At 32.2% G+C, this 13,737-nt stretch overlaps 1 protein-coding gene and 1 non-coding gene across 2 annotated transcripts in view; one reads left to right on the forward strand and one right to left on the reverse strand.

The window, feature by feature from the left end:
* amon (prohormone processing protease amontillado) overlaps nt 1–13,737 on the reverse strand; it is a 123,939-nt gene that overhangs the window by 62,957 nt on the left and 47,245 nt on the right. The gene's annotated exons all lie outside the window — the stretch shown is intronic.
* On the forward strand, nt 3,386–3,461 carry TRNAD-AUC (transfer RNA aspartic acid (anticodon AUC)). The gene has a single exon. It is a non-coding gene; the product is annotated as a tRNA-Asp (tRNA).

Raw genomic sequence — 13,737 nt, forward strand, 5'->3', positions numbered from 1 at the left:
TCCAGGATTACGTTCAAATCTATCCCGTAAATTCGTGTCCTTCGAGAATATTCTCATCCATACAGGTTTTTTTTTTATATCCAAATGTAGTAAATCCAATGACGTAAAATCCCAGTGAGGACACATTATGTAATAATTTTATTTTATTTTCATTTTTATTTTTCTCTTTTAAAGTCTGAAATAGACCAAACTTTACATACAAACACCCTTTGGATATTTATACTCGTACATGACGTCAATCGATTTATTTTCTATTTTTGTAACTTGAGTGGGGAAATTTTGACTAAAAGTATATGAAAAACATATTTTAAATGAGTAAGGTTTGATGTAAACTACTTAGGAATAGAAATCCATTTCTAAACCCCATTTTATGTTATTTGAAAAGGGCCAACATATTTCATCCACTTTTATACGAACTATGTTCCCATTAGAAAATGTTTGATATTTTTAAAGGGTATTTTTAAATTATACAGTCGAACTTTACAAAACGGATTTCTATTAAATAACTAACTAACTAACACGCCTCTTAAACGCAGAGGTAGGCAGAGAGAACAGAACTCGACAACAATCTCTCTTTTAAAAAAAACTTCACCGCTCCTATATTTTTGCATCTCTTCATATATTATTTTTATATAAAAGAGAAAAATCTCAAATTTCGACACCAATTTCGATTATATCAATTTTGACAACTTATTAGTTACATATTTCTGAGATTTGTCTCCCCTAATATCGATTAAGGGTTTCATCTAATTTCGTGCAATATAACAGAAAGCTGTAGATACATTATTACGAGTATTTTTGAAATTATTGAATTTCAGATACGCAAGAGTAAATTTTTCATAGTGTTTTGACAGTTAGTGTTAACTAAATTAATAAATAATTTTAAAAAGTACTAATAAGTGAAACATCAGTGAAAATGTAATAATAATTTTACTCATAATAATATAAATAAAACAGTATAACTCTTTTATAGAAGTTATTGTATATATATTATATAATGTATGATAATTTCGAAGCGATTATTCAACAATTAATTAAGCATTTAATCCTATTCACGTCATTAAAAGTACCGTTATTCTACCATCTACTATAAAATATATGTATTTTCTGGATAAAAATAAATAATCGACATTTATCGAGATTTTGCAGTAATGCTACCTTAACATAAAAAAGAGTCACGAACAGAAAATAATATTGATTTCCGTTTGTATTCTATGGCAAAAAACCTCAAATTCGATCAGCTTTTGAAAGGATACAGGAGGAAAAAGGTTAAAATATTATGTAGGTATGTATGGTATACATATTTATGGTTCTGGGTCTGAAAACATTCTATAAGGCACTATACTATAAAACGGGGCTTACCCCAAAAGCTTTCTATTTATTTTAAGGGAAACTGGGTCTACTTCGAGGATCACGCCTTTGATAAGGGTAAATAATGTTTTGTTTACCGTTTTCTTCCATGTCTCACTTTCTTCAATAAGCCACTCAAACAAATAAGTAAAATTATACTCTGAAACACCTAAAGGCATTAAACAAACTAATTTTTTAAAAGCCTCAATACAGCATTACAAAAAAGGAACTAAAAACGATTCAATTAGGAATTTTCACTTATTACGATTTTAATAGATTTTTTTTGATAGTTTTTTTTTTATTAATATGTTTTTAAAAAGACTAATACATAAGTTTTTACTATAAACACTAATATTTCAATTTCATACTATTATTAGGCGCCTAGACGGCTCATTATTTTACAATAGGTATAAAATTGTAGTAGAGTGTGGTAATTTACATGTCGTGTATATAAATTGTCCGCCTCTGTAGTGTAATGGTCAGCACGCTTGGCTTATGGAGGTCCCAGGGGGGGGTCAAATAAATATAAGTTATTTCTTCACTCTAAAATTTATATAATATTACCCTGGACTGAATGGTACCTGAAGCGGATGGCTGATCAACTTTCCTTAATGTGTTGACAATCAAGATAACACTGCGTTTATATGATGCAGTGCCCTATGCACTATTGGGCGAGGATAAGGATTAGAAGAAGAAGTATTTTAACTAAAAATATAACAAATATTTTAACTATAAATATTATGAGATTATTTAAGTTTAATTTTATCATTTGTTAATGGGATATTCGCAAACACAGAATTCATTTCATCGGAGACCGCCGGAGAGGTCACATGTCGGGTCATGCCCGATTTAAAAAAAATAATGTGTGTAGGATATTTTCTTGTTTTTTAGAATAAATGTTTTTTATTATAATTTTTTAAGCTCCTTACCTTTCAACATCTTTTTTCTTTTCAAAATGGTATAATCATTTAAAAAAAAAACATATTTTTTCGATCCAAAAACGGTGTTTTCTGAAAAAATTAATTACGTAAAATGGTAATTGGATTTAGAGAAAATAAAGTTGCGACATAACGAATACTGGGCCTTAAGTAAGTTAATATTACACCAACAGCTACATTACCTAAAATTTACACTGTCTTCTCATGTGTCAAAAACTGGGATGGTACATAACCCTTATCTTATCTTCAAATCTTTATGTCACGTAACTAGTGGTATATTTTACTTATCTAAAGTCCTCTAGGCTAAATGTAACCCTTCAGACTGTACGTCAAAACAATGTATGATATGTGTCGCCTACTTTCAAAATCCGCCAGATCCATGTAAGTCGATTTTACAAAAAATGCAAAATTCTCCGGGTAACATTTATGTTTCAAAGATTTGTCTATCTTTAGATAAAATATTGTGAAATAGAGAATTTTCCGTTTTTTTGGATTTTTTTTCAGTATTAAAAAAAACAACGGACACAAACCGATAATGACGTCATCTCAATTTTTGACCTATCCCAGCTCTCTGATTGGCCGATATGGGTCCGAAGGCAAGTTCCATGGATATAGTGAAACTTGAAATACAACGCGGTTTTTAAGTATTTTAAGCAGGGTTTTCAAGTGTTTATATTTTAAACAATAAAACTCACAATTGGCATTCCGATACAGTATTAATTTTAAATCTTATAAAATTAGATCTGGCGGATTTTAAAAGCAGACGACACATGCATATATGTTCGAATGATGAAATAAGAAAATAATGTAAGGCAGAGATAAACATTATCGATAAAATTATTAATGTTGTTTTAAAATGGTCATGATATGTGGAACGAATGAGTAAGGATAGAACAGTAAAACAAAATTATGAGGCGGATATATTTGTATGTAAATAGTAGCAGAGGTAGACCAAGGAGAACATGGCGTGATGAAGTATTTCAAAAACTCAAAAATAATGTGATCAGGAGTCGGAATATCGGTGGATATATATATACATACTAGGAGGTGCATGAATATGAAAGAAGCGAAGATTGTAAGTAAAGATAGATTAGTCCGCCTCCGTAGTGTAATGGTCAGCACGCTAGGCTATCGCTCTGGAGGTCCCGGGTTCGATTCCCGGTGGGGGGGTCAAATAAATATTTAGTGATTTTTTTCACTCTAATATTTATTCAATATTACCCTGGGCTGGTTCCTGAAGCGCAGGAATGATCACCTTGCCTTCATGTGTTTATGATCAAGATAACTTTGCATTTATATAATGCCTTATGCACCATTGGGGTGCGGATGAGGGTTGAAGAAGAGAAGTATGGCGTTCTACTCTTTCTGGCTACCCCTCCGAGGAAGCGGCGTGACGGTTGGTAAGTTAATTAAGTCCTCTAAGTTTAGAAATTACTCGAGTACACAAAAAATATCGGATTCCCGTCTCGCACTTTTGAAAGCTCTCGTTTATTAATCATAAACCTTTTCTTGAACGTTTTCCGCAGATACTTTGTGGCACATTTTATAAACTTTATAAAATAAATTAACTTTGTTTTCACCTTTTTTTATCAACACAATTTAACCTACCGGTTTCGACACGAACCTTGTCATCATCAGGGCTTATTTAATTCAAAAACATTAAAATACACTCACCAAAAACAGCCACGCACTCCGTAAAAATCCTAAAATAGGATTTTTACGGAAGGTGTGGAAGTTTTTGGTGAGAGTATTTTTATGTTTTACTGTTTTTTTAATTAAAATAAACCCTGATGATGACAAGGTTCTTGTCAAAACCGGTAGGTCAAATTGTAATACTAAAAAAAAGTGGTGAAAACAAAGTTAATTAATTTTACAAAGTCATAAATCTTTTTGCAGACAGGTATTACGCGAGTTGAACCGCGCTGAGCCGTCTCTCGACGCGGAGTGGCTAGCCCTGTAGCCCATAAGCTCGACTGTTAGTAATTTATCTCTTGTCAGGTCGCTAACGGCATCAGCTTAACCTCCACTTAACCTCACCCGTTAAACCTAACCACTAACTGGCGGTTAAATTGTGAAACTTCTTAAAATTTCACACAGATGGCAGGTATTTGTATATTACGTTGTGGCTTCTGCGGGATCAGGTAAATGAGCCCTTAATAATGCCTTCTAAGAGCGCTTGTGCACTACACGGAATTTTATTGTCCGGCAGTCCGGTTGGCATGAAAAAAACGGATGATTGGCTTGTGCACTAGTCCGTCATTCTCCGGATCAGTGCGTGAAACTGTCATAGTCACTTTTATTTGAAAAAACCGGACTGCCGGACAGTGAAATTCCTAAAGTTTTGTTTAAATATCGGAAAATATGTTTCAAAATACCTTAAATTTTCTTAGAATACGTTTTTCTTTTTATATTATTCGTAAACTATTGTATATTTCTTAACAACATTTTAAGTGTGTCCAAATACTTGTTCATAAACCTGGGTTATCTCCACAAAGGAGTTGTTTTTTTTAAACATGTTTCGACATCTCAACATCTATCAAAAAGTAAATGGAAGTCTGGGTATTTACAGGGCTTATGACCTGTCATAAGCTGGTTAAGTGATCAGTTTACACACGTGCAATATTCATCATTCTATCCATGACTGACAATTACACTACTCAAACTTTTGGAACTCATACATACATCATTTATCTCGTGACGCTGTAGAGTTCACAAAAGCCATATTTGTTGAAATAAGAAAGCTTTAATTTAGCGGAGATTGAGATGGACTTCCATATTCTTCTTTATCTATGTTGAGATATCAAATATATGTATTTATTTTCCATAATAAAAAACATATAATTGAAAATTACAATTTGCAATAATGTGCCCTAACTGGATTTTCCCGTAATGAGGGCATATTTAACAATACTTAATTAAAAATTAAATGAAAAAATAGTCGTTTATGATATGCAAGCAAATAAGACATGGCCACGATAATCCAAATAGGACTTGAAAGAAGAATTGATTGCAAAGACAGACTGGTGTGGCATCCTGGTGTGGAGAAGCGGCGTGCTGGTTAATACATTAGTTAGTTTTATATATATATATATATATAAATATATTAACTTTTTTATGGCTGACGTAACGTCATGAAAAAAACTAAACACATATTTTGTAGACAGAAAATCACCTGTAGCTTTTTACGTATCTAAGAAAAGTCCGCGAGTATTTCAACGTTAAAAGTACATTTTCTTTATCTCATTTAATTTTATTTCTCGAGTAGTTAACCCCCGCTCTGGGTGGGCTCTGCTTTAGTTCAGATTAAGGCTTGTCAAAGGAGAGGGTGAATAAAGGTTAGAGCCAGGACAGGACAGGACAGGAGACTAGAAGAGGTGAGGGGTGAGGCGAAGTATTTCTTAAGACTCGGTATCATTATCTCCGAAGGAAGCAATTTCATTTTCTTATCGCGACTTCTTTTAATTTCCGTCTTATTTAAAGTGGTTTTAAAAAATAGGATAAAAACTAAATGTTTTTTTTGTAAATATTATAACAGTGGTCATCAAACTCATTAATTGATCTGTCAATTAATAAGTTTGTTAATCTACATATACACAGTGAATATTTTTCCAGAGAAAATGTATATATTGAGGTTTTTAAATATATATTTCTGAAACTTAAATCTATATAAACCTAGAGTGATCGAAAAAATAGACCTATATAGACTTCATTATAGACTATTATAGACTTCATTATCCATTTATCAAAGAGCTTTTTATAAATGGATAATGAAGATGGAAAGATCTGAAATCGATCGCATGATTCGTCCATGTCGAATTTGATTGCATGTCATTTACAACTTTCTTTCACATGGTTTTATAAATAAGTATTGTAAAATGTGCCCTCGGCACGGGCTCGGAAAAACTCAGTGAGGGGACGTTATTGTCATTTATAATTTTAAATTTATTATTTTATATTTAATATTAAAACATAATAGTCTTTGATGAAATATAAAAAAATATATTTAAAAAAACATTAGTATTATATATTAGGCAGTCACTTTGTGGTAATATCTTACCACTTTTGATTAAAGTTTAACCTGGCAAATACTACTATTTTTGAAAATCTATTATGACTCGTATTTCGATGCATTTCGAATCATTTTTAATTTTAGTTTTACTTGATAAATACCACTATTAACTTAACTTAACCTTTCCGGGAGTACAAAACACGATGTCCGATTTTCTCTGGGGAGTAGGTTCTTTTAACATGATTTTTTTTATTAAATCGATGTATTATGAAGATAGAAATTATGTTAAAATATTTTTTTTTAAAACACCTATTTGAAATATTTTTCAATTATGACAAAATTACACACAAATATCCACAGATGTCATTGCTATACAAGTAACATCATACTAACTGACAGACGGACTTCGACGTTCATTAACGTCCATACGCCTTTAAGGAAAATTCGCACCGACGTTCATTTACGTCCATACTCCCAGAGAGTTTAAAATTAACTGTGACACATGTTTTATTTCTTTACTTTTTTTTGCATTTCACAATATATTACAATTATAAGTACAAAATTATATTAATGCAAAAAAAATCCCATAAAGTCATGGCCTGTGTTTGAATTTACTTTTTATTTTATGTTATAATTAAGCGCACTATTTGCAAATACGGTGTTTTGCAATGATACGTAATGCATTGAAAAGCGTGTCACAATAGACTTTTAGAAAAAGTGGTATTAACCGAGTAAAATTCGTAATTAAAAATAATATTTTTTCCGGTTTAAAAATATTTATTTCGAAATATGTGGTTTCTCGATATCGAATACCAACGAAAACAGGTATGTAAATATTACCAAGTATTTGAAATATTTGATCATGCCAGGTAAACCTCGTTTACTTATCCCATAAAAAGTTTTCATAGACAGCCAAAAGTACATTGTATATTACGGCAGGCTGAAAAGAATTTGAACGTAAAATATAAATTGAGTTTCCAAACTAAAACTGAACGAAACAATTCATCATTACGATGGCGTTTGGAGTGGAGCGATCCCTTAAGTGTGACGGGAGAGAAATGTGACAATTCTCTATAGGAGATAGAAGGGAAGGGCTGCCAAAGTGGAACTGAAAACATTATCATCGTGAAAGGGTATAGGAAATAGGATTAAATTTGTCCAAATTGTGTTCGCTATATTTTATGTAATCCCGTTTAAAATCGACTGAGGGGAGAAAAAGTAACGTACCTACCAAGCTCGTTCTATTTATGATATAAGTACATGATGTTAATACTCCGCATCCCTATAACTTTCTGTGTATACTAAACTAAACGAAGTAACCATCTCGCTGTTTCCACGCAGGGGTAGGCAGGAGAAAAAACGCCAGACCACTCTGTCTTTGCAGACAATCTTCGCCTTTTCCGCATTCACGCGTCTACTCATACATACCCTGACTCCTGACCCGACCACTTTCAAGTATTTGACATACTTGATTATGCCAATTTTTCCACGGTCTTACCCTGCTTCTATTTCCAACTACATTTACCTCATAAGCTTATATTACTGTTCTTTTTTTCTCTCATTCGTGTTCGAATACACGTTGACTGGTATTTTGACCTGTGATAATGAAAAACATTGTTTTAAATATTTTTAATCGCAATGGTAGCGCCATCTATTAACGTACAATAATACATTAAGTCATTAACATTCTTCATGGCGGACAGCATGCATTTTGAAGCTGCTGTCACTTAGGATTTTCAATGTTTTCGATTGCATTGTTGTTTTATAGATTTTTGATATTTTCATTGGGTATTGTGAAATTACAAATGTGTACTTTTTACTTGATTTTTTGTCGTTTAACTAGACTGAGTCACAGCAACGCGTGGCCGGGTACACCTAGTTTGTAAAGTTAATATTTTAAAGCGAAGTTTTAATTCAATTCCCAATCAAACTTTTCTATATCCAACAAATTACTTTAAGTCCTCTGAGATAAACCATCAAACAAACAAAAGTTTTAAATTAAAGCGACCCTCTCGAACAAATGACGCGTCCTTTTCTGCCTTAGTCCTGATTTCCTGTAGGTTCACTGGAGCGAACATGAAATACATAAACAATAATCGAATAATAAATCCTAATGACGAGATTTCTGCTCCTAAAAGAGATGAAAATCTGCTGGGAATTAAGTTTAGTTCTGACAATTCGAGCGGAACATATTTCTTGTAAAGAGGCCCTATGTCTGGGCTTATACGACAATACACAATATGAAGACCTCTCAGATAATCGTATACAAACAACGAAAACACTCGTCAAGGGTGGAAATCTCAAATAATAGTATACAAATAACGAGAACACTCTTCAGCGGTAGAAATCCCTCTAATAATAGTATTCAAACAACGCATAACAGAAGCCTTTACACAAGAAGTAAGAGGTAAATGATAAAAAAACAAAGCAAATCTTAAGTAGTTTTAATTAAATTTAACTAAACTAAAACTAGTTTTCCTGTAAAATAATTAAAGATTGGAAATGAAGCTGCATATTAATATTTTTTTTTCTTTTTCCCAAGCCAGACTGAGATTCCATACGGAAGTTAAGTTACGTTTCAACTTTGTGTGTGTAGCTTTAAACTTTATACAAAAAATAAAACCAATGCATTGTTTTTAACCACGATAATTTTTGGTACTATTTTTCAAACTGGTTTCGACAAGCATTTTGTCTTCGCCTTCTTTGAAAATGGTGTAATAATATTGCATTCAAATAAAAAAGTAAAGTTATGACGTGATTTAGAGATTTTTTAAATTAAAAAAGCATTAAAACAAAATTAAAACATTGGTAAAAACTAACTTGCATTATTTTCTTATATCACGATTCTAACATCTCTCATACACCTTTTGCCACACATTCGTCTTAGAGTCTCATTTCAACTGCATTCAGTCTACTTTCATCTTTGTTTTGCCAGCTCCATGCTTCACTTTTATACATTAGGTTGGAACTAGGAGTCCGTTGTGCACTGCCAGTTTTATTTAATTGTTAATATATAATTTTTTTTTAAAACTAAAATTATCAATCCCGTTTTGATTGATAACAATATTAACACATAAAGAAATTCTACTACATAGAAAATGTAAATTGAAAAAATATTAAACAAAGATTTCTAGGCATAGTAAAATTGTCGGCAGCGTTCGAGTATGTAGGTCCTGTTTAAATCATCCATTTCATTTAATGGACCTCCATAACATTTCGTTACTTTTATTTTATCGTGTTTACTTTTCCTAATTTAATTTAAGGCTCAGTATTTTCCTTTTCTCATTTCAAATAATTCCGATTCTTAGTAGGTAGGATTATTTTATTTCGACAATGTTATTTTTGACATTACTTATTCTCTCGAATTTTATTTGTTTTAAAAATACACAAAACTGAAAATGTTTTTTACGCGAATTAATTTTATGTTGGTAAAAAAACATATCGCTCACTCCTTTCAAGAACGTCATAACTCAAAAAACTTGATTTTTCAGGAGAACGTTTTTAAAGTTTAAAAATATAACACAGTGTATTAAAAATAAATATCAAGCCACGTATTGAACTTTTTACTGTGCAACAGATATTTTAAGGTAAAACCTGAAGGTTTTTTCTCCATTTGAAAAATATTTAGTATATTTAAAAAAATAATTAAACAGTACCTTTTCTTCAAAATGAAAAAACAACACTTTCTGCCCTGTAGCGGGTAAATAATAAGATTAAAAAATGACAATTTCGCTGGGATATAGTACATTTTCTGGGCATTCTGAAAACATGCACAACTGAAAATTGACGATTTTTGATTTATGACGTTCTTGAAAGGAGTGAGCGATATATTGGGATAAAAATAGTGCCCTCGATCAAAATTATACTAAACCATGTTAGTGAATGTTATTATATCCTATATACGTAACACATATATTTCTTTTGATCATTTATTACATGAAGGCAAGGTGATTAGAGTTGCACTTCAGGAACCAGTCCAGAGAGATATTGAATAAACATTGAAATGTAAATTACGTATATTTATTTTGACCCTACTGGGAATCGAACCCGGGACCCTGGCATTGTAGCCAAACGATCCAACCAATACACTACGGAGGCAGACAAAAATCCAACTTGATGGACTTGTTTAAATTTACCTATCAAAAAACATATTTTATGGAAAATAGATGAAATTACCTTTTTAATGCCAAAAGATTAGGTTTAAAAATACCGAACAAAAAAACAATACCATAAGGGCCTTTTATGAATTTCAAAAGGATGAAATAATCAACTTGTGATCTTGTACGATTACGGGTAAGAAAACCCGAGTGCCTTAGCCATCGCAAATATACTGAACTCCCCACTTACACGTTAAATACATTGCACGAGACACCGCGTAAAAAATATAATTAAAAAAAAATTATCTTGATTTTATTTTCATATTATTCCACAAAGCAAATGCCGAATCAGTAATAAATACTACATTATCAGCAACACATCAAATATATTCCATTTCTAAATCCAAAAATATGGAGCGCAGGACTGATTATCTTGACTCTGCATAACTGGTGACCATGCTAACACCGCATACATCCGGTACCGTCCCCTATGTATCATCTGAAATCGTGCCAAACTAATGTGAACATTATCATCAGACTGATTTAGTCCAAATTTTCAGTTTTGTATTTTTAATGCAATGCAACAACGCATCTCGCTGCGTCGTAACTTGAGGCCTTAGCAGTGCCTTTATACATATGTAGTATATAGATACATTGTGTAAGAGTCATCAGCAAAGTGTATGAAGCTGTAGGAAATAGGTCAACAGGAATGCTTTTATGTTGACAGTAACACAACATCGCCTACACCCCGCGCTTTGGAGATTCTACTGCCAATGTAGAAATAGTAAGACATACGGTTAATATAATACACGTAGGGCGATGAAAATACATATCGTAGTCGTACAGGAGAAAGTGACCAACTAACAAAACGTAAAATGTTCAGGAGGGCCATTTAAGTCACTTTTGCTTGGTTACAAAATAAACATCAATGCAGTTAGTCATTTTTAACAAGTCAATCAAGCTTTGGGATTTTTTCAGGGCAATATTAAGCTAGTAAGATATCAAATAGTCAATGATCACGTTTTTGTAAAAAATTCACTTGTTCACTTTCTCCTGTATGACTACGATATGAGTAAGTTTAAGACAATAATATGACAATGATATCTCAACATGAAATAATACATCTTTCGTTTGTTGGAACTTATATGTTTTACAGTTGCAAGTCGAATCACCGGAGCAATTTACACCTTAGCGTTTCTCACGAGTAGAACAAACTCTAAACAATGCTCGTATACTTATCGTTGATCAAAAATTGGTCGACGATGAATATGGAGATTTTGATATGTTCAACTCGATACTGTCAGCGCTGAGAGCACCAACTTGTGAGTTGACATTGATATCGTGGTGTGTCCCTCGTTTCGTACAATTTGTCTTGGACTTGAGCTTTGACCTTTCCCTTTTCCCCTTTTCCTCCCTCCCGTCCCTCTTCTAGGCATTTTCACAAATTTACAAATGTGAAATTCTGTAATTGGAATACAACAAATGCTTATTTTTTGTCATACTCGTTTATGTAAATATCTTAATGTAACTTTTCTGTAAAGTTCCCAGATAAAAACATGTTTTTTTAAACGAATTAAAAAATGCATTTAAAATAATTAAAATCTGAGCATACCAGGTCTTACGACCTGGAATTTGGATGGCTTAAGTATTCACTCGGTACACTTGTGTAACGTTCACTATTCTCCCCATTAACTCACATGCATATTTCATTAATATTTGGAACTCTCATATATGCAATGGTCTTGGATCCCTTTCCCTCTCAATAGATTTGGAAGTACGGCTGATTATGGGGCCATATATGTCGAGAAAAGTATAAATGAAGCTTACTTCATTTGAACACAGGTGAAATTACGAACATATTGCAATGCGTCTGTTGCAAAATTGTCATAATTTCGGTTTAGTCTTTATCGAGGCGAACGAATGACATATCGCGCACTTATGTTTTAATCAAATGATTTGTCTATACAAGAGCCATCACCCTACATGTTATACTCGTCACAGGTGAGCACTTGTGGGAACATAATTGCGTTGTCACTCGATATATATGGCCAATTCATCACCTGATAGAGAGATAATGGCCTGGAGATACGGGGTGACGTCAGCAGTCCTCATCAGGTGCTCGAGATATGTGTGCATAATTTACGATTTACTGGTTCGTTATGCGCTTAGCGGAACTTGTGAGAGGAATTATATCTGGCAATAAAATCACAGGCTTCTTTGTACTTTGCACTAAGCAAATTTCGTCATCCCTACAGATTAACTTATATTTGCCCAAATTTATAAATCCTATCAATATGTGACCTAGTAACAAAAAGTTCTCATATATGAAATAAAAATTAGGCCGATTCTCACACTCCTATATCCAGTCTACCTTCATACGGTTTTAATCATTATTGTCCCAGTAAATTACAGTCGCTTTGTATCCGATGTGCATAAAATTAGTTTAAACGCAGCTCGTTTTTTTACGCTTCATGAAATTTTTCATAGCAAGAAAAAGAAAAAAACTCTTTTATATCTTGCAAATTCTTTATGTTTTTATTAGTTCAAAAAACATCACTATGACAGTTTTCTTAGTGATATTACGGAATAATGATTTGCATATTACATTTTTTAAATATTTGACCAATATTAGCTCAGTAATATTGTTTTCTCATCTGAAAATGTTAAACACGGAATACCTTTGTTTAAAAAATGGAAAAATTAATGGCTCCATGATAGATTGAACACAAATCACATTGAGTTTTGTGACTGTTCTTCGTTTCATTAAAAATGAACAAACCTTTTAATACTGTTAATCATTTTACTTAATAAAAATCAACAATTATGTTCGAAAAAGTAACATATTTTGTAACAAGATTTCGTGAAGTCTTTCATATTGGTATTCAAAATGGCTGCCGCTGTCAAAAATTGGAGGGAATCGTCTTAACCTTTAGATCGTCTATTATTCGAAAAGTCGAATAATTTTCATGCATTAACAAAGCAATAACGCTCTTTTTTGTTTGAAACATTAATAATATATGACGAGTAAACGAAATCTAATATTTTTATAGCCGCTCGGCCATTTTCCATTAAATATTAAAACAAATTTCAACGAAAATATCCAGAATGGCGGAGTAAGGCATAATTAAAAATTAAGCTTCAAACGAGTTTCAATGGTGTGTTAGGCGGGAATTTTTTTGAAAGCTTTGTAAATTTTAGAAACCCAAGCATTATTTCAGGCTGAATTGAAACTGTGACCTGAATAATAAGAAATTTTATAAAAAAAAACATGATTTTAATTACTATGAAGTACTTCCACCATTTTAAGGTAGGGTGGTTATTTTCTTTTGAGATTATTTATTAA

This window comes from Brachycentrus maculatus, unplaced genomic scaffold (assembly GCF_059751285.1).
Source record: "Brachycentrus maculatus isolate JH-2025_06_01 unplaced genomic scaffold, ASM5975128v1 h1tg000152l, whole genome shotgun sequence".
In the NCBI taxonomy this organism is placed as follows: Eukaryota; Metazoa; Arthropoda; class Insecta; order Trichoptera; family Brachycentridae; genus Brachycentrus; species Brachycentrus maculatus.